We start from the raw sequence: 22,935 nt of genomic DNA, 5'->3' as shown, positions 1-22,935 counted from the left end.
CCAAAGTTCTCCTTACGGTCATTCAAGGCCTTTTGCTTACCAGAGTCCTCCAGTGTAGAGATAGAGGGAGAGAATCTCACCTCAAGTTTCTAAAAACAAAGGATATTAAACTATTGTTTCTGCTCAAATAATTTGATCTTTATTACTTTTCCATTGTCAACATTCTCTAGACAAAGATCACCAGGAGCACACTTATAGCCACACAAAATTGAGTTTTTTTACTCATTTCATGAAACCAAAAACCACAGGTAACCATGAGGAGGTCTCAGTAATATCGAAAAGGACTTAAAGTGTCTGCGCTTGAGCTGGGTGATTCGGGGGAGGATCCAGGATGCTGTCAGGAAAAAGGGGGTGATTCTGTGCTTGGCTATCTTAATAATTGTCACCTAAAAGGCTAAAAGAGCCATGTGAGGCTAAGGCCACTGTTGGCAGAAAAGCAGCTATCACTGACATCAGCCAGGATAGGTGATGAGGGATCATCTTTTTGTTTCAATGTTCTTGCTTTGATCTGAGCAGACAAAATTGCAGGCAGAGTGGTCTTGTCTTCTTGATCTGGTGCCATCATGCGTGCTCTTGTCTGAGTTGATGTTCTTGAAATCCTCGCTGTTGAGTGGGACACAAGGGCAGCTGTGAGGGTCAGCCCTGCTCTCTTCTCACTCCTCTGTGTACTTATCAGTTACGTAACACAACGTGCTCTCTCTATGGTGTAGAAGCATGGAGTCCTTTACAGGGGCAGTCCCAGCATCCTTCCTCACCTCCCAGGCCCCTGACCCGGCCCGGCTTCACTCCACAGCCCCGCACCCCACAATGTGCTGTGAGTTTGTTGACGTGTGGTTTGTTGGCGTTGGCAGGTCCATGAGGGCAGGGCCATGTCAGCAGGCGTACCTTGTTTTATTGATCTTCACTCAGTTGTACTTCAGATATTGCATTTTTTTTAAATGGAAGGTTTATGGCAACTGTGCATCGAGCAAGTCTATCAGCATCATTTTTCCAGCAGTGTGTGCTCACTTTGAGTCTCTGTGCCACATTTTCATAATTCTCACAATATTTCAAACTCTTTCTTATTATTATATCTACTAAGGTGACCTGTGCTTAGTGGGTTTTTTTTTTTTTTTTTTTTTTTTTTTTTTTTTGAGCCTGAGTCTCGCTCTGTCACCCAGGCTGGAGTGCAGTGATGCAATCTCGACTCACTGCAAGCTCCACCTCCCGGGTTCATGTCATTCTCCTGCCTCAGCCTCCCAAGTAGCTGGGACTACAGGTGCCCACCACCACGCCTGCCAATTTTTTGTATTTTTAGTAGAGATGGGGTTTCACCGTGTTAGCCAGGATGGTCTCAATCTCTTGACATCGTGATCCACCCACCTCAGCCTCCCAAAGTGCTGGGATTACAGGTGTGAGCCACCATGCCCAGCCAATCTTTCATGTTACTATTCAAATTTTTGGGGGGCACCACAAACAGTGCCCATATAAGACAGCAAATTTAGCTGATAAAAATATGTGTTCTGACTGCTCCATCAACTGGCCGTTTCCCCATCTCTCCCTCTCCTTGGGCCTCCTCATTCCCTGAGACACAACAATATTGAAATTAGGCCAATTAATAACCCTACAATAGCCTTTAAGTGTTCAACTGAAAGGCAGAGTCACACATCTCTCACTTTAAATAGAAAGTTAGAAATGATTAAGCTTGGCCAGGCGCGGTAGCTCACACCTGTAATCCCAGCACTTTGGGAGGCTGAGGCAGGTGGATCATGAGGTCAGGAGATTGAGACTATCCTGGCTAACATGGTGAAACCCTGTCTCTACTAAAAATACAAAAAATTAGCCAGGTGTGGTGGCGGGCACCCGTAGTCCCAGCTACTCGGGATGCTGAGGCAGAAGAATTGCTTGAACCCAGGAAGCAAAGGTTGCAGTGAGCCAAGATTGCGCCACTGCACTCCAGCCTAGGCAACAGAGTAAGACTCCGTCTCAAAAAAAAAAGAAAAAGAAGGCCGGGCGCGGTGGCTCAAGCCTGTAATCCCAGCACTTTGGGAGGCCGAGACGGGCGGATCACGAGGTCAGGAGATCCAGACCATCCTGGCTAACACGGTGAAACCCCGTCTCTACTAAAAAATACAAAAAACTAGCCGGGCGAGGTGGTGGGCGTCTGTAGTCCCAGCTACTCGGGAGGCTGAGGCAGGAGCATGGCGTGAACCCGGGAGGCGGAGCTTGCAGTGAGCTGAGATCCGGCCACTGCACTCCAGCCTGGGTGACAGAGCGAGACTCCATCTCAAAAAAAAAAAAAAAAAAAAAAAAAGAAAGAAAGAAAAAGAAATGATTAAGCTTAATGAAGAAGACATGTTGAAAGCTAGGCCTCTTGTACCAGTTAGCCAAGTTTTACAACCGGCCAAGGAAAAGCTCTTTAAGGAAATTCCAAGTGCTACTCCAGTGAACACATGAATGATAAGAAAGCAAAACAGCCTTCTTGCTGATATGGAGAAATTTCTAGTGGTCTGGATAGAAGATCAAACCAGCCACAACATTCCCTTAAGCTAAAGCCTAATCCAGAGCAGGGCACTGACTCTCTTCAACTCTGTGAAGGCTGAGAGAGGTGAGGAAGCTACAGAAGAATTGAAAGCTGGTAGAGGTTGGTTCATGAGGTTTAAGGAAAGAAACCATCTCTATAACGTAAAAGTGCAAAGTGAAGCAGTCAGTGCTGAGGGAGAAGCAGAAGTAGGTTATCCAGATGGATCTAGCTAAAATCATTGATGAAGGTGGCTACTCTAAACAACAGGCTTTCAATGTAGACGACCCAGCCTTCTACTGGAAGAAGATGCCATCTAAGACTTTCCTAGCTAGAGAGGAGAAGTCAATCCCTGACTTCAAAGGACAGGCCGACTCCATCGTTAGGAGCTAATGCAGATGATGACTTTAAGTTGAAATCAGCACTCATTTACCATTCCAAAAATCCTAGGGCCCTTAAGAATCATGCTAAATCTACTCTCCCTGTGCTCTACCAAGGGAGCAATGAAGCCTAAATGACAGCACATCTGTTTACAGCACGGTTTACTAAATATTTTAATATTTTAAGCCCACATTTGAGACCTACTGCTCTAAAAAAAATTTCTTCAAAATATTATTGCTCACAAACAGTACACATGGTCACTCAAGAGCTCTGATTAGGATATACAAGGAGATGACTATTATTTCCATGTGTATTAACACAACATCCATTCTGATGCTCATGGATCAAGGAGTAACTTTGACTTTCAAGTCTTATTGTATAAGAAATGTATTTCGTGAGGCTATAGCTGCCATAGATAGTGATTCGTCTGATGGACCCGGGCAAAGTCAATTGAAAACCTTCTGGACATGAGTCAACACTCTAGATGCCATTAAGAACACTTGTGATTCATGGGATGAGGTAAAAAAAATCAACATAAACAGGAGTTTGGAAGAAGTTGATTTCCACCCTCATGGATGACTTTGAGGAGTTCAATACTTCAGTGGAAGAAGGAACTGCAGATGTGGTGGAAATAACAAGAGAACTAGAATTAGAAGTGGGATCTGAAGATGTGACTGAGTTGCTTAAATTTCATAAAACTTGAACTGATGAGGAGTTGCTTCCTATGGATGAGCAAAGACCATCTTGTAGATGGTTTCTTGGGATGGGATCCGCTCTTGGTGAAGATGCTGTGAATATTGTTAAAATGACAGCAAATGACTTAGAATATTCCATAAACTTACTTGACAAAGCATTGGCAGGATTTGAAAGAACTGGCTCCAATTTTGAAAGAAGTTCTGCTGTGAGTAAAAGGTTATTAAATAGCGTCATATGCTACAGAGGAATGTTTTGTGAAAGAGTCATTTGATGCGGCAAACTTCATCATTGTCTTATTTTTTTTAATTGTGAATGGTAAGAAACATTCTTCAGCTCAAGATGGTGACCAGAGGCACCCAGCACTCACTTTCTTCACAAAGGACTCAAACAGCAAATGAATAATCACATGTCAAGTAGAGCAGCTAAGAGAGAACACTGGAATTCAGAGGGAAGGGATAAGGAGCTTCTGAAACATAGAAAGAGAGGGATGTGAAGTAGCCGGCTCAGCCAGGATCAGCTCAGATCCAGGAGAAACTCCCCAGCTTAGGGAAAAGGTAAATGAGAGATTGCCACAAGGTCACATTCCCACCACAGACTCCTGCAGTCCTAGCCACAGAAAGGCCCTTGGCCCTCGTGGGCTTTGAGACTAGTATAGGGAGATGCCTGCATTGTTCCAAAAAGCGATTTTATGATGGGTCCTACACACCCCTGAGACCCGAGCAGCTGCAGCACAGCACTGTTTTGAGAGCCCACTCCCGACCAGACCCCATCCCACTCTGGGGCTCAACAGCCCCTGCATCTCCACATCCATGGAGTCCTGCTGACATTCTGCCATGTCCCCACCCAGAGGCTGCAGCCTCACAATGCAGGGTGACTGGGTCCCCAACAATCTAGTCTACGCATGTCCTATAACCTGGGAATGGGTGGTGCAGCACACCAGGGAGGCTGCCCCTGGGACAAAGGGAGACAAAGCCCATGTACCCCAGAGCCACAGAGCTGCCAGCCTGGGACCACTGCCACTGACAGCAACCCCACCATCCCCCCAGCAGTAGGGTCACTGTGCCCTTGTGATATGATTTGGCTGTGTCCCCACCCAAATCTCATCTCCAGTTGTAATCCGAATTGTAATCCCCACGTGTCTGGGGAGGACCCTGGCGGGACGTGATTGGATTATGGGGGTGGTTTCCCCCATGTTGTTCTCACGATAGTGAGTGAGTTTTCATGAGATCTGATGGTTTTGAAAGTGTTTGATAGTTCCTTCACACACACTCTCTCCTGCTGCCATGTGAAAAAGGTCCTTGCTTCCCGTTTGCCTTCTGCCGTGATTGTAAGTTTCCTGAGGCCTCCTTAATTAAACTTCTTTCTTTTATAAATTACCCAGTCTCGGGTATTTCTTTTTTTGTTTGTTTATTTTGGACGGAGTCTCTCTCTGTCACCCAGGCTAGAGTTCATGAGCGCGATCTCGGCTCACTGCAAGCTCCGCCTCCCAGGTTCACGCCATTCTCCTGCCTCAGCCTCCCGAGTAGCTGGGACTACAGGCGCCCGCCACCAAGCCGGGCTAATTTTTGTATTTTTAGTAGAGATGAGGTTTCACCATGTTATCCAGGATGGTCTCGATCTCCTGAACTCATGATCCGTCCACCGTGGCCTCCCAAAGTGCTGGGATTGCAGGCGTGAGCCACCGCGCCGGGCCAGTCTCAGGTATTTCTTTATAGCAGTGTAGAAATGGACTAATACAACCTGCAAGCACTTTCAGGAGGCCTGGGGACTGGCTTGCCTGGGCACCTTCCCAGGACCTGAGGACAAGACCACTCTACCCACCACTGCCACCACCACCTCCACATGTCATCCAGGGGCTAGGAGATTGACCACCCATCATAGCTGTGTTCATGCACACCATCGGGGGTCCTGAGGATGGGTCCACCCAGCCTGTCGCCACCAATGCTGGTGCCAGCATGTGCTGCAGAGCGGGGAGGGCATGGATTTGTTCACCACCAGTACTGGTATCATCAATGCTATGCAACCATGAGACCCACTCACCCACCCAGCCCACTACTGCCAATGCTGGCACCTGAGAAAGTCACCTGGAGACCCAAAGATTGTCCTGCCTATACCCACTACCACTAGTACCCTTATATACCACCCAGGGGCACAAGGACTGGCACACCTGGCTTGCCACCACCACCAGTGGTGCTGAAAAAAAATCTTATAAAGACTATACTTCTGTGCCCACTTAGAATCAAAGCCAAAGTGCCCTACCCAACCAATACTACAGACACATATACAGAAAAAAGTCTTTTTCTGTGAAAGCCACTCCACAATATTAGAAGAAGCAACTGTTGCCCCGAATGTGTAGATATCAATATAAGAACACAAGTGGCCGGGCGCAGTGGCTCATGCCTGTAATCCCAGCACTTTGGGAGGTCGGGGTAGGCAAATCATGAGGTCAGGAGATCAAGACCATCCTGGCCAACATGGTGAAACCCTGTCTCTACTAAAAATACAAAAATCAGCCAGGTGTGCTGATGCACACCTATAGTCCCAACTACTCAGGAGTCTGAGGCAGGAGAATCACTTGAACCTGAGAGGCAGAGGTTGCAGTGAGCTGACATTGCATCACTGCACTCCAGCCTGGGCAACAGAGAGGAGACTCCATCAAAATAACAACAACAACAATGAAAAAAAAAAACATGAAAAAGCAAGGAAACATGACACTTCCACTTCCAAAAGAACACAATAATTCTCCAGCAACAGACTCCAATGAAAGAGTGATATACCAAATGCCTGAAAAAGAATTCAAAAGTATGATATTAAAGAAGCCTAGTGAAACACAATAGAACACAGATACACAATGCAAAGAAATCAGAGAAGCAATTTGTGATCTGAATGTGAAATTCAACAACAAAATAGATATCATAAAAAAGAAACAAACATAAATCCTCAAATTGAAGAATTAAATGAATAAAATAAAAAATACAATTTACAGCTTCAACAATTGACTAGAGCAAGCAGTCTAGATCAAATATTTAAATTTTGGGTACTACAGAAGAAGAGATGGGCAAAGGTATAGAAAATATACTTAATAAAATTTTCATTGAAAAGGCTGAGCGTGGTGGCTCACACCTGTAATCCCAGCACTTTGGGAGGCTGAGGTGGGCAGATCACAAGGTCAGGAGTTCGAGACCAGCCTGACCAACATGGTGAAACCCCGTCTGTACTAAAAATACAAAAATTAGCTGGACGTGGTGCTATGCATCTGTAATCCCAGCTACTCAGGAGGCCAAGGCAAGAGAATCGTTTGAACCCAGGAGGCAGAGGTTGCAGTGAGCTGAGGTTGCACCACTGTACTCCAGCCTGGGCAACAGAGCAAGACTCTGTCTCAAAAAAAAATTTTTTTGATTGAAAATTTCTCAAGTCTTGCAAGACATATAGACATCCAGATACAGGAAGCTCAAAGATTCCCAAATAGATTCAACCTAAAAAGGTCTTCTCCAAGGCATATTATATTCAAACTGTCAAAAGTCAAAGACAAATAGAATTCTAAAAACAGCAAGAGAAAAGTGTCAAGACACATATAAAAGAATCCAGCAGATTTCTCAGCAGAAACCTTACAGGCCAGGAGAGAATGAGACAATATGTTTACAGTGCTGAAAGATAATAAAACTGCCAGCCAGGATACTATACCCAGCAAAGCTATCCTTGAAAAACAAAGGAGAAATAACGTCTTTCCCAGATAAGCAAAAACTGCAGAAATTTATCATCACTAGACTAGCCCTACAAGAGGTGCTCATGGGATTCCTACATCTGGAAGTGAAAGGATGGTAGATACCATCATGAAAACACACAAAAGTATAAAACTCACTGGTAGAGCAAACACACAAATGAGAAAAAGAAAGAGCTCAAAAGTTACCACTGCAGAAAACAACCAAACTGCAATGATAAACAGTAAGAGGGACAGAAAGGAACCAAGGATAATATACAAAACAACCAGAAACAATTTTTATTATTTTTTAACAAGTTTTAAAATGACAAAAATAAGTTGTTGCCTATTAATAATAACTTTGAGTTTAAATTGATTAAATTAAGTTGCCTACTTAAAATATATAGAGCCAGGTATGGAGTCATGTGACTGTAGTCACAGCTATTCATGAGGCTAAGATGAAAGGATCGCTTGAGCCCAGGAGTTTGTGTCCAGCCTGGGCAACACAGCACGACCCCACCTTTGAAAAAAAAAAATGAGAGAGATAAATAGATTGGCTGAGTGTATGAAAAAAATGACCTAATTACATGATGCATACAGAAAATTTACTTCACCTGTAAAGACACATATAGACTAAAAGTGAAAGTACAGAAAAAGATATTCCCTGCAAATGGAAACCAAAAGAGCCAGGAGTAAATATACTTAGATAAAACAGACTTTGAGTCAAAAAGTGTTAAAAGAGACAAGGTCATTACAAAATGATAAGGGATCAATTCAGCAAGAAGATATAATTCTAAATATATGAGCACCCAATACCACAGTATCCAGATACATAAAGCAAATATTATTAGGCTAAAGGGAGAGATAGACTCCAATACAATAATAGTTGGAGACTTTAACACCCCACTCTCAACACTGGACAGATCATCTAGACAGAAAATCAACAAAGAAACATTGGATTTAAACTTCACTTTAGACCAAAGGAACCTAACAGACATTTACAGGACATTTTATCCAACAGTTGCAGAATACACATTCATTTCATCAGCACATTAACATTTTCCAGGATAGAACACATGTTAGGCCACAAAACATCTCGACAAATTTTTAAAAATCAAAATCACATCAAGTATCTTCTCAAACCACAGCAGAATAAAACTAGAAATCAATATCAAGAGAAACTTTGGAAACTATACAAATACACGGAAATAAATGAAATGCTCCTGAGTGACCACTAGGATAATGCAGAATTTAAAAAGGAAATTTAAAAAGTCTTGAAACAAGCCAGGCATGATGGCTTACGCCTGTAATCCCACCACTTTGGGAGGCTGAGGCAGGTGGATCACTTAAGCCAGGAGTTTAAGACCAGGCTAGCCAACATGGAGAAACCCCATCTTTACTAAAAATACAAAAATTAGCCTGGTGTGGTGGCACATGCTTGTAGCTCCAGCTGCTCGGGTGACTTAGGCATGAGAATTGCCTGAACTTAGGAAGCAGAGGTTTCAGTGAGCCAAGATTGTGCCACTGCACTCCAGCCTGGATGATAGAGCAAGACTCTGTCTAACAACAACAACAACAACAACAAAATTTTTGAAACAAATGAAAACAGAACATATCAACATCTATGGGATACAGTAAAAGAAGTGCTAGAAGGGAAGTTTATAGCAATAAATGCCTACATCAAAAGAGAAGAAATATTTCAAATAAAAAACCTAATGGTGTACCTCAAGGAACTAGAAAAACAAGAACAAGCCAAACCCAAAATTAGTGAAGGAAAGAAATAATAAAGATCAAAGCAAGGTGCAGTGGCTAACACCTGTAATCTCAACAATTTGGGAGGCTAAGCGGGGAGCATTGATTGAGCCTGGGAGTTTTAGACTAACCTGGGCAGCATAGTGAGACTCCATCAATATAAAAAATTTTTAAAAATAGGCAGGCATGGTGGCTTATACCTATAGTCCCAGCTACTGAGGAGGCTGAGATAGGAGGATCACTTGAGCCCAGGAGGTCAAGGCTGCAGTGAGCTGTGATCGTGCCACTGCACTCCAGCCTGGGTGACAGAGTAAGACCCTGTCTCAAATTTTTAAAATAAAATAAAAATTTAAAAGATCAGAGCCGGCCGGGCGCGGTGGCTCAAGCCTGTAATCCCAGCACTTTGGGAGGCCGAGACGGGCGGATCACAAGGTCAGGAGATCGAGACCAGCCTGGCTAATACGGTGAAACCCCGTCTCTACTAAAAAATACAAAAAACTAGCCGGGTGAGGTGGCGGGCGCCTGTAGTCCCAGCTACTCGGGAGGCTGAGGCAGGAGAAAGGCGTAGACCCGGGGGGCGGAGCTTGCAGTGAGCTGAGATGCGGCCACTGCACTCCAGCCTGGGCGACAGAGCGAGACTCCGTCTCAAAAAAAAAAAAAAAAAAAAAAAAGAAAAAAAAAAGATCAGAGCCAAAGCAGAAGTAAATCAAATAGAAACTTTAAAAATCACAAAGGATCAGAAAAGCCAAAATATGACTTTTGGAAAAAATAAACAAAATCAATAAAACTGCCAGCTAGACTAACGGGGCGGGGAGTGGACGGAGGTGAGAAAGAACACTAAAATAAAGAAAATCAAAAACATAAAGGAGACATTACAACTGATACCACAGAAATACAAAGGATCACTGGAGACTTTTATGAAAAGCTATACACTAACAATTTGGAGCACCTAGAGAAAATGCATAAATTATTGGATACATACAACCATCAAGAGTGGACCAGGAAGAAACAGAAAACTTGAACAGCCAATAACAAATAATGAGATTGAATCAGTAATAAAAAGTCTCCGAAGAAAGCCCAGGACTGAAAGATTTTACTGCTGAATTCTACCAAACTTACAAAGAACTAACATCAATTCTTCTCAAACTCTTCCAAAAGAGAAGGAATTCTTCCAAACTCATTCTACAAGTCCAGCATTACCCTGATACCAAACCCAGACAAGGACACAACAGAAAAAGAAAACTACAGGCCAATATTCCTGATGGACATAGACATGAAAGTCCTCAACAAAATACTAGCAAACTCAATCCCACAGCACCTGAAAAAGATAATACATCATGAACAAGTGGGATTTAGCCCAGGGATTCTGCAAAGATAGCTCAACATATAAATGTGATACATCATATCAACACAATGAAGGACAAAAAGCCATATGATCGTCCCAATAGACACAGAAAGTATTTGATAAAATTCAACATCCCTTAATGATAAAAATTCTCAGTGCATTACACATAGAAGGAACATACTTTAACGTAATAAAGGCCGCATACAACAAGCCTTCAGCTGACATCATGCTGAATGGGGAAATGCTGAAAGCCTTTCCTCTAATAACTGAAACAAGACAAGGATGCTCACTTTCACCACTCTGATTCAACATGTTACTGGGTGTCCTTGCCAGAGCAATCAGCAAGAGAAAGGAATAAAAGGCATCCAAATTGAAAAAGAGGAAGTGAAATGGTCCCTCTTTGCAGATAACATAATTGTACATAGAGAAAATCTAAAGACTTCACCAAAAAACTGTTAGAACTGATAAGTGAATTAAGTAAAGTTGCAGTACATAAAACCAACACACAAGAAGCAGTGGTGTTCCCATACACCAGTAATGAACTGAGAAAGAAATCAAGAAATAAATCCCATTTACAAGGGCTATAAAATAAATTTAAAATCTAGGAATTAATTTAACCAATGATGTAAAATACCTCTACAAGGAAAACTACAAAACACTGATGAAAGAAATTAAAGAGGACACAAAGAAACTGAAAGATGTCTCATGTTCATGGATCAGAAGAATTAATATTGTTAAAACGACCATACTCCCCAAAGCAATCTACACATTCAGTGCAATCCCTATCAAAATGTAATGACATTCTTCACAGAAATAGAAAAAACAGCCCTAAAATTCGTATGGGACCACAAAGACCCTGAATAGCCAAAGCAATGCTGAGCAAAAAGAACAAAGTTAAAGGCATCATATTACCTGACTTCAAAATGTCCTGTAAAGTTAGTAACCAAAACAGCATGGTATTGGTATAAAAATAGACACATAGACCAATGGAAAAGCACAGAAAACCCAGAAATAAATCCATATATTCACAGCAAATGGATTTTCAGCAAAAGCACCAAGAACATACATTGGGTAGAAGACATCCTCTTCAATAAATGGGGGCCAAGTGTGGTAGCATATGTGTGTAACCCCAATACTTTGAGAGGCCAAGGTGGGAGGATTGCTTGGGCCCTGGAGATCAAGCAGGGCAACAAAGGGAGACCCCATCTCTACAAAAACTTTAAAAATTAGCCGAGTGTAGTGGATAGTGCCCGTAGTTCCAGCTACTTGGGAGGCTCAGGTGGAAGTACTGCTTGAGCCCAGGAAGTCAAAGCTACAGTGAACTATGATAGTGCCGCTGCACTCCAGCCTGGACAACAGAGTGAGTTCCTGACTCTAAATAAATAAATAAATAAATAGTGCTGGAGAAACTGAATATCTATATGCAGAATAATTAAACTACATGCCTATTTCTCCCCCATATACGAAAATCAACTCAAAATGAATTAAAGACTTAAATGTTAAGACCTTAGAAGAAAACATAGGGGAAATGCTTCGGGACATCAGTCTTGGCAGATTTTATGGCTAAGACCTCAAAAGCATAGGCAACAAAAGCAAAAACAAACAAATGGCACTATATTAAACTAAAACTCTGCTGCACAGCAAAGAGAACAGTCAACAGTGTGGAGAGACAACCTATGGAATGGGAGAAAATATTTGCAAGCTATTCATCCAACAAAGGACTCATATCCAGACTACACATGGAAATCAAACAACAACAACTCAACAGAAAACAACAACAAATCATTCAATTAAACAGTGGGCAAGTGATTTGAATAGACCTTTCTCAAAAGAAGACATACAAATGGCCAACAGATATATGAAAACATGTTCAACATTGCTAATCATCAGGGAAATGAAAATCAAAATCAGCCAGGCGCGGTGGCTCAGGCCTGTAATCCCAGCACTTTGGGAGGCCGAGACTGGTGGATCATGAGGTCAGGAGATCAAGACCATCCTGGCTAATATGGTGAAATCCCGTCTCTACTAAAAATACAAAAAAAATTAGCTGGGCGTGGTGGTGGGTGCCTGTAGTCTCAGCTACTTGGGAGGCTGAGGCAGGAGAATGGCATGAACCTGGGAGGCGGAGCTTGCAGTGAGCCGAGATCATGCCACTGCACTCCAGCCTGGATGACAGAGCAAGACTCCGTCTCAAAAAAAAAAAAAAAAAAAAAAAGGAAAATCAAAGTCACCATGAGATACCTATCCCAATTGGAATGACTATTATCAAAAAGACCAAAAAAAAAAAAAAAAAAATGCAGGCGAGAATTTGGAGAAAAGGTAATTCTTATACACTCTTTGTGGGAATGTAAATTAGTGCAGCCATTATGGAAAACAGTGTGGAGGTTTCCAAAAAAAAAAAAAAAAAACAAACAAACAAAAAAAAAACTGGGTATTTATCCAAATGGAAGAAGATCAGTACATCAAAGGTATATCTGCACTCCCATGTTTATTGCAGCACTACTCACAATAACCAAAATGTAGAATCAACCTGTGTCCATCAAGGGATGAACAGATAAAGAAAATGTGGTACTATACACAATAGAATACTATTCAGCCATTAAAAAGAGTGAAATCCTGTCATTTGCAGCAACATGGATTGAACTTGAATTCATTATATTAGAAGAAACAAGCCAGGTGCAGAATGACAAATATTACATGTTCTCACTCATATGTGAGAGCTAAAAATGTTTATCTCATGGAGGTAGAGAGTAGAATGATAGTTACCAGAGTCTGGGAAGGATGGGGAGGGGTTGAAGAGAGGCTGATTAATGGGTACAAACAAACAGCTTGAGAGAAGGAATAAGTTCCAGTGTTTGATAGCACAGTAATGTAACTATGGTTGCATTACATGTTAACAACAATATATTTCATATTTCACAACTAGAAGACTTAAAATGCTCTCAACACAAAGAAATGGTAACTTTTCAAAATAGTGGATATCCTAAATGCCTTGATCATTACATATTATATGCATGTATCAAAATATCACATGTACTGATAAATATGTTCAATTATCATGTATCAATTTTTTAAAAATTTTTAAGGAATTGCCACAACTACCCCAAACTTTAGCAACTACCATCCTGATAGTCAGCAGTCATCAACACCAAGGTAAGATCTTCTATCAGCAAAAAGATTATGACTTGTCAAAGGCTCAGATACTCATTAGCCTTTTTTAGCAATAAAATATTCTTTCTTTTTTTTTTTTTTTGAGACGGAGTTTTGTTCTTGTTGCTCAGGCTGGAGTGTCTCAGCTCACTGCAACCTCTGCCTCCCAGGTTCAAGCGATTCTCCTGCCTCAGCCTCCCGAGTAGCTGGGATTACAGGCATGCGCCACCACACCCGGCTAATTTTGTATTTTTAGTAGAGACGGGGTTTCTCCATGTTGGTCAAGCTGGTCTCAAACTCCCAGCCTCAGGTGATCCACCTGCCTCGGCCTCCCAAAGGGAAACCAAACAATTTGTGTGACTCACTTTATTGCAATATTCACTTATTGCAGTGGTGTGAAACTGAATCTGTAATGTTTCTGTGGTATGCCTGTATTTTTTCACTGATGTATCCTTATCGCCTGGAACACAGTATGCGCTCAATAAATATTTTCTGGCAATGCTGAGCATTAATTAAAGAACATGTTATCTGTGTGATACATATGTACCTGGCCAAATAACATCTGATTTTTCTTTTCTTTTTTCTTTTTCTTTTTTTTTTTTTTTTGAGACAAGGTCTCACTCTGTTGCCTAGGCTGGAGTGCAGTAGTGTGATCATGACTCACTACTGCCTTGACCTTCCAGACTCAAATGATCCTCCTGCTTCAGCCTCCTGAGTAGCTGGGACCACAGGTGCACACCACCACACCCAGCTAATTTTTGTATTTTTTTTTTTTTACTGCAGAGACAAGGTCTCACTATGTTGCCCAGGCTGGTCTCAAATTCCTGGGCTCAAGCGATCCTCCCATCTTGGTCTCCAAAAGTGCAGGGATTACAGGCATGAGCCATCGCACCCAGCCAACGTGTGATCTTTTCTAGTAGAATATTTCAATGTCTTGATTCTCAGGACCACTTTTCCAAAAGATAATTAAGAGTAGCTTCATCCATCCAACCACACACTCACTCATTATCCACAACCCATCCATCCATTTATCCACTCAATCTTTCGCCATCCATCCATCCATTTTATCCACCATTCATCCACCTACTCACCCAGCCAGCCAGCCACCCACCCATCCATCATCCATGCATCCATTCATCCATCCACTCATCGATCATTCATCCATCCATCCATCCATCCACTGATCCATCCACTCACCCACCCATCCATCTGCCCACCCATTCAGCCACTCATTCATCCATCTGCCCATCATCCATGCATCCATTCATCCTTCCACCCACCTATCATCTATCCATCCATCCATCTATCCACTATAGCATTGTATATAATTGTCATTTGGAAAGGGAATATCTTTGGAAAGTTTTCCAAAGGTGAATTTTCCTTTCTTGTTTCTTCCTTGTCCATATGTCTGCGTGCTTGGTAGTCAACATGTAACCACAGGGCAGCCTTTGTAGGTGCTTTGCTAACCAACATCTGGGTCGAGTCCATTGGTCTGGGAGGTGGACAATGGCAGCCCAAACGCGGGTTTCGTGCCAGCCTCAGGGAGTATGGGATACTTCCTCCCAGGAAGGACAGGAGATGGCCTCGGTGTAGGCTGGCCTTAAGGACAGGACAGGGCAGGGAACGGCGACTTGGGATCCTTACAGTTGCCTCCAGCACAACCCACCCATCCTCCACTCCTCCTGCCTAGAATTCTAATGAGCCTGGATAGAGGCGGGGCCGGGGAGGGGAGCGAGGTGAGGACAGGCCACGGCTGGGCGGGGTCTGGCAAGGTGAGGCGGGTGAGGCGGGGCGTGACTTGAGAGGGCGTGGCATGGGCCAGAGGGGCGGGGCCAAGGGGTGGGCGTGGCAAGGGAAGAAAGGGCATGGCCTGGAGTGGTGAGCAGAGCTAGGGGGCGTGGTCAAGGCTGGGCGGGGCTAGGACAATGTGGGGCAGAGCCAGGAAAGGTGAGGTGGGGAAATCAGGAAAGGCGAGGCCAGGAGAGGCCAGGTGGGGCTTATCGGGCCGGAAGCCCAGGTGGTGGTGAGGGGATGGGGGAGGTGGGGGTCGGAACCCTGGGCCGGTGTGGCCCTTGTGGGGCCCCAGTTTCTTGCTCCATCCCTGGAATCAAAGAATCTTGTCTCTCAGACCCATCGGAAGTCAGCCGCACCGCACCTGTTCCAAGGTGTAAGGTATCCCACGTACCCAGGAGTAAACCTCCATGTGGATCTGTGCCCTACCCGGTGGTAGGACTTTGACGTCGGGAGGGTCTGACACAAAGAGCTCCCTGCCCACTCCGAGTCTCCCCGAGAGGGGCCTCAAAACCCCAGGCTCTCTCCTGCTATCAGAACTGCTGGCTCCAAACCCATCTCAGCCCAGGCTGAGGGAACAGATGACAGCTCTATTCCAAGTGATATAAATTATTAATATTTATCAAATTGGAACAGAGAAAAATATTTGTCATTTCTAAATAGCTTTATCCAACTCGGACAGGAATGCTCAATATATTGTTCAAGCTAGTGTTTTTAAGTAACCCACATCTCCAACTATAACACATTATTTTGAATGAGTAGCACTTGCTTTCTGAACGATGTAGAGCAATCAGTCTCCATGGTAGAGTACATTTTTCATTAAAAGGCAACTCACAGATGAGCTTACGGAAGTGGGTTCTGCCAGGTGGAAGTGAAACTGAAGGCTCACAAAGGAGCTATTAGCAGCTGCCAAAGAATGAATTAAGTTGTCAAAACCTTGGCATTACCCCAGAGCATAATTTTCCTTGCCTTTCAATCTTGCTCTCACTTTCTGCTTCAGTTTTCTAATTGGCACCGCCATTATATTACACAGCGACTCTCCTACTGCTTGTTTTTGATCAGAAGACAATCAGAGGGGGAAAAAAGCTCGGCCAGGCATGGTGGCTCACGCTTGTAATCCCAGCACTTTGGGAGGCCGAGGCAGGAGTATCACAAGGTCAGGAGTTCGAGACCCGCCTGACCAACATGGTGAACCCCGTCTCTACTAAAAATACAAAAATTAGCTGGGCATGGTGGCGGGCACCTGTAATCCCAGCTACTTGGAAGGCTGAGGCAGGAGAATCACTTGAACCTGAGAGGTGGAGCTTGCAGGGAGCTGAGATTGTGCCATTGCACTACAGCCTGGGCAACAGGGCAAGACTCCGTCTCAAAAAAAGAAAAGAAAAGAAAAGAAAGGCGCAATCTGGCCATTCTTGTGGCCAGGCTGTTTTTTCTTTCTGTCTGCATGTGGAGGACTTGGACCATGACAGTATCATGAAAATGGCCAGGCTGTTTGTACTGTTATTTGAGATGTTCCATTACGGCATTAGGTTGCTGGAGCAGCCTTTTCCACTGTGGGAGCCCTGCAAGTGGCCCTCCTTGCAGGCAACACCCTGCAGTGTGTCTCCCTCCACAGCAAGGGGTGAGCAGCCAGAGGAGCCCCTCCATTGCCACTGGACTTGGGCACATGTTTACCATCTGGAGGGCAAAGTAGAGATTAAAAGTAGGAAAGTAGGAAGCAAAAGGATGAAATTCTTCTTCCCAATAATGAATGTAATCACACATAACACCGAGATTAAATCTTTGTGGCTCACTCCTATAATCCCAGCCTTTTGGAGGCTGAGGCAGGTGATTTACTTGAGCCCAGGAGTTTGACACCAGCCTGGACAACATAGTGATACCCTGTCTCTACAAAAAAAGAAAAAATGAGCTGGACATGGTAGCACATGACTGTAGTCCCAGCTACTCAGGAGGCTGAAGTGGGAGGACTGCTTGAGTCCAAGAGGAGGCAGAGGTTGCAGTGACCCAAGGTCGTACCACTGCACTGCAGCCTGGGCAACAGAGCAAGACCCTGTCTCCAAAAGGGGAAAAAAAAAAAAGATTAAATCTTTATCTGCAGCAATAAATGTATCTGGAATTTAAAGCAGGTTATAAGTGAACTTGGGATATTCATCAGTGAACAGTTTTTAAAACGAAGCCACTTAGACTGGTGTTTAATAGGATTGAATTTCAGTGGGGCTCAAAGGCAAACGTGATCCACCGCAGCAGCACAAGAGGCTATTTCCAAAGACTAAAGGGCAGCTGTGAAAGATGCTACGAGTCTTGGCCTGGCCGTTGCCTAAGTGGTCTAAGATTTTAGAGAACCAGACTAGGAACTGAGCACATTAAACAGCTTCGCGTGTTAAACGCTTGCTTCTCTCCATCAAGTGAACCAAAACCACCCAAATCCCCGATTGATTCACTTCGTGGTTGGGCCACACTTAAAGTTTATCTCTAACTTTTACCTCTCGGTTTATGATTTCCACATCTCTCTCTCTAATCCCCTTTTCCACCTAGGCTGTGTTTCCAGCCACACATTCATTTTCACATAAATGACACTTTCTCCTGAAATGTAACAATTCCGAAAGAGCACTAAGCATTTTCTTCCTTCCTCCTCCCCATCCCTCAGACTGGCTCTGCCTGCATGTCCCCACTCCCACCCCACCCCAGCAGGACCTCTGTTCCCCCAGAGGCCAGGCTCAACCTCTGATGCATCACCTGTGAGTCACTGCCAGCACTCATTCACTAATAAGGTCAGTAGTATAGCTTTTTCCGGAAAATGTCTGTACCTTTCTTTTTCATTCTTTCTCCCTTTTCAGTGCTGTCTCTACTCCAAGGTTTCCATTGTCTGCTGGAGCCAACTTGAAGCCCTGGCTGCTGAAAATCCTCTGGCCATCTCCTCAAAGACACGATGTCTAAGACAAAGGAGGTTAAAAGTCTGTGCTCCTACTTCATCAGACCACATGACAAGTGTGAGATTTCACCAGAACTTTTGACAAACCCAATTGTGTCCAGATGATGTTCTGGAAACCATCACTTAGATTAAGGAATACTTGAGTCCGCCAAGAACAATTAGCTGTGGGATGGTTGGAGGAACATGGGGGCTGACTGTGAACATTTTGAGAGTTGTCCTGTGGATACGAGTAGATTCATGGGGCTCTGAACAGACTTTCTGGGTGAGAATCCTGCCCTGCCTCTGACCAACTATGGGACCTTGGCCAAGTTACTTCCCTCTGCTTCTTGATTTCTTCACCAGCAGATTGTGGACAATAAGAGTATGCTCATAACTGCTTGAGGGCTGGTGCGGGGTTAGGGTGCTCATAAAGGGAAACGCTCAACACATATTAGCTGTGATAATAATGGTGGTGAACGTTTTGATGGAAAAAAAAAAAAAAGCCCCAGAGAGGACAAATGAGAAAGTGTAACAAAGTAGAATTTGGCCAGGTATGGTGGCTCATGCCTGCAATCCCAGCACTTTGGGAGGCTGAGGTGGACAAATGGCTTGAGCCCAGGAGTTCAAAACCAGCCTGGGCAACATAGGAAGGCCTCATTTCTATAAAAAAAAAAAAAAAAGAAAAAAATTACAAAACCTAGCCAGGCGTGGTGGCGTGAGCCAGTGGTTCCCGCTAAGCAGGAAGCTGAAGTGAAAGGATTGCCTGAGCCTGGAAGGTTGAGGCTGCAGTGAGCTGAGGTTGCGCCACTGAATTCTAGCATGAGCAACAGGGCAAGATCTTGTCTCGAAAAAGTGAGAAAGGAAGGAAGGAAGGAAGGAAGGAAGGAAGGAAGGAAGGAAGGAAGGAAGGAAGGAAGGAAGGAAGGAAGGAAGGAAGGAAGGAAGGAGGAAGGAAGGAAGGAAGGAAGGAAGGAAGGAAGGAAGGAAGGAAGGAAGGATGGAAGGAAGGAAGGAAGGAAGGAAGGAAGGAAGGAAGGAAGGAAAGAGAGAGAGAGAGGAAGGAAGGAAGGAACGAAGAAAGGAGGGACGGAGGGAGAGAGAGGGAGGGAGGAAGGAAGGAAAAGAAAGAACTCAATATAAGAAAGATCCGGCCAGGTGCAGTGGCTCATGCCTGTAATCCCAGCACTTTGGGAAGCCAAGGCAGATGGATCACTTGAGGTCAGGAGTTTGAGACCAGCCTGGCCAACATGGCAAAACCCAGTCTCTACTAAACATACAAAAATTAGCTAAAAATACAAAAATTAGCTGGGAATGGTGGGCGCCTGTAGTCTCAGCTACTCAGGAGGTTGAGACAGGATAATCGCTTGAACCTGGGAGGTGGAGGTTGCAGTGAGCCAAGATTGTGCCATTGCACTCCAGCCTGGGCAACAGAGTGAGCCTCCATCTCAAAAACAAAGAAAATCCTCTTTTAAGCGCTCTTTAAAAATAGAGCCCCTCCCCCCTTCATTAAGAGTGGAATTAAAATAATAAAAACAAAATCAACCACAAGGATTATCTTCATAAGTGCCCTAAAAAGTCTCCTCAGCTTCTTCACATTCCAAGCCTTTCTCTTGACTTAACTGCCATGGGCTAAGAGTCAGGTTTTTCTCTGCCCTTGCAAGTGACCTGAGAAGTACTTACCCTCTCCCTAAGGGCCATGGACAGAGAGAAGCAAATACCAGCCCAGGTGGCTCTTCTGTCTTCATGGTGAAAACTTAGGAAGCCCTAAAATAGGAATGTGACTCAAAAATCTTTAAATGTGGATCATCTTTGATCTGGCAATTCCAGTTCAACGAACACATCCTAGGGAGATAACCAGAAGGTTTACAGATGCATTTACGAAGATGTTAACAGCAGCATTAAAATGATGAGGTAAATTAGACATTGACATAGAAAGATGCTCACAACCTATTAAGAGTAAAGGATATTGGGAGGCCAAGGCAGGAGGATCCCTTGAGCTTGGGAGTTCGAGACCAGCCTGGACAACAGAGTGAGACCCCATCTCTACAAAAAAAAGAACTAGGCATGGTGGTGTGCACCTGTGGTCCCAGCTACTTGAGAGGCTGAGGTGGGAGGATCACAGCACCGCAATCTGAGTGACTGAGACCATCTGAAAAAGAAAAAGACCTAACCACTCTGTTCCTGGGTATTTACCTGAGAGAAAAGAAAACACTTCCCCACAGAGACTCACGTACACGTGTTCATTCCAGCTTTATTTGTAATACCCGCCCCCCCAACACTGGAAACAACCCAAATGCCTGCTAACAAGCGAATGGGCAAACAATTGGTGGTACAGCCATGCAGTGGAATATTATTCAGCCCTGAAAAGGAATGAGCTATCGATACATGCATGGATGAATCTCCAGATCATTATGATGAGTGAAAGAAACCAGAAAAAGAACTCATAGAAGCAGAGAGTAGAATGGTGGTTACCAGGTGATGCAGAGCAAAGGATACAAAGTGTCGGTGAGAGAGGAGGAACAAGTTCAAGTCTGTTTTACAACATGGTGACTGTCATTAACGATGCATTATATACTTGAAAATTGCTGAGAGGGCCAGATCACCTGAGGTCAGGAGATCGAGACCGGCCTGGCCAACATGGTGAAACCCCGTCTCTACTATAAATACAAAAATTAGTTGGGCGTGGTGGTGGGCGCCTGTAATCCCAGCTACTTGGGAGGCTGAGGCAGAAGAATCACTTGATCTGGGGAGGCTGAGGCTACAGTGAGCTGAGATCAGACCTCTGAACTCTAGCCTGGGTGACAAAGCCAGAGTCCATCTCAAAAAAAAAAAAAAAAGAAAAGAAAATTGCAAGAGTAGATTTTGAGTATCCTCATCACAAAAAATAATTGGTAAGTATATGAGGCAATGTGTATGTTCATTAGCTTGATTCAGCCATTCCGCAATGTATAGATATCCTAAAGCACCATGCTGTGTACCACAAATATGTACAATTTTTATTTGTCAATTAAAAAATAATCATTAAGATGTTATAAAGAAAGAAACCAGATCAAAAAAGGAGCACATATGTTATCGCTTCATTTATGTAAACTCTAGAACATTCAAGCTCATCTATAGTGACAGCAGACAGGTGAGTGGTTGCTTGCTGATGGGGTATTCAAGGAGATAAAAGGTCATGAGGCCTTGGGGGATGGCTCTGCCTGTGGTCTTGATGGTGGTGACAGTTTAACACATGTGTACACACGTGCCGGCTCTCTGCCTGGTGAAGTTCCACCCATCCCTCAAGATGCAGGGCTGGGAGAACCAGCCAGTGGCCTCCCTGGGCCCCCACCTTGCCCTGGAGTAGCTGTAGCTCCGTCGTGCCTGAGAGCAGCGCTGCAGGATGCTTGTCACTGCATGGTCAGGGTTGGTGCACGAGTTTCCTGTTGCTGCTATAATAAGTTACTGTACTACAGACCTGTGGCTTCAAACAACACGATCTTATTCTCTTACCATCCTGGAGGTCAGGTGTCTGAATGGGCCTCACTGAGCTAAGATCAAGTGGTCACCTGGGCTTCCTTCCCTTTGGAGGCTCCAGGGGAGCATCCGTGTTCTTGCCTTTTCCAATTCCTAGGGGCCGCCTGCATTCGTGGGCTCCTGGCCCTGCCTGCATCCACAATGCATTGCGATACAGCATCTTCAAGTCTTTCTCTGACTCTGACACTGGTTCTCCCTCATGCATCTTTTTTTTGTTTTTTTGTTTTTGTTTTTGTTTTTTGAGACGGAGTCTCACTCTGTCATCCAGGCTGGAGTGCAGTGGCTCGATCTCGGCTCACTGGAACCTCCACCTCCAAGGTTCAAGTGATTCTCCTGCCTCAGCCTCCTGAGTTGCTGGGATTACAGGCACCTGCCACCACGCCTGGCTAATTTTTGTATTTTCAGTAGAGGCAGGGAGGCGGGGTATTGCCATGTTGCCCAGACTGGTCTCAAACTCCTGAACTCAAGCAATTCACCTGCCTCGGTCTCCCAAAGTGCTGGGTTTACAGGCGTGAGCCACCTCACCCAGCCCCACATTTGTCTTTCACCGAAAGGCACCCTTGTGATTACACCAGGCCCACCCAGATAATCCAGGGAACTCTCCCACCTCAAGATTGTTAATCACATCTGAAAAGTCCTTTTTGCCATGTAAGGTAAAACATTCATAGGTCTTAGGGCATAGGACGTGGACATCTTTAGAGGTTGTTATTCTGTCCACGTTGTTTGGTTTAGTATTAATACTTGTCTTGTGAAAGCTCAGAGCAGAGGCTATGCTTTCTTTACCTTCATGCTCCTAGCTCCTAGCAAAAGGAGCTTAGTAAGTTTTTGTTGGTTGAATAAAGTGATAATGAGTGTTATTAAATGTCTATACTATGCTTATTTACTTTCTCTCTTTTGGACCGTTTGTCAAGATTTTGCAATCCTTGAACACAGAGCACTGGCTCATAGTAGGAACAAAATATTAAGGAGATTTAGGCCGGACACAACGGCTCATGCCTGTAATCCCAGCACTTTCGGAGGCCAAGGCAGGCAGATCACTTGAGGCAGGAGTTTGAGATCAGGCTGGACAATGTGGTGAAACCCCATCTCTGCTAAAAACACAAAAAATTAGCCGGTGTGTTGGCACCTGCTTAGAGCACCAGCTCCTCAGGAGGCTGAGGTGGGAGGATGACTTGATCCCACGTTGTGGTGAA

The sequence above is a fragment of the Macaca mulatta genome, chromosome 1, assembly GCF_049350105.2.
Source record: "Macaca mulatta isolate MMU2019108-1 chromosome 1, T2T-MMU8v2.0, whole genome shotgun sequence".
Classification (NCBI taxonomy): Eukaryota; Metazoa; Chordata; class Mammalia; order Primates; family Cercopithecidae; genus Macaca; species Macaca mulatta.
This window is presented reverse-complemented; position numbering follows the sequence as displayed.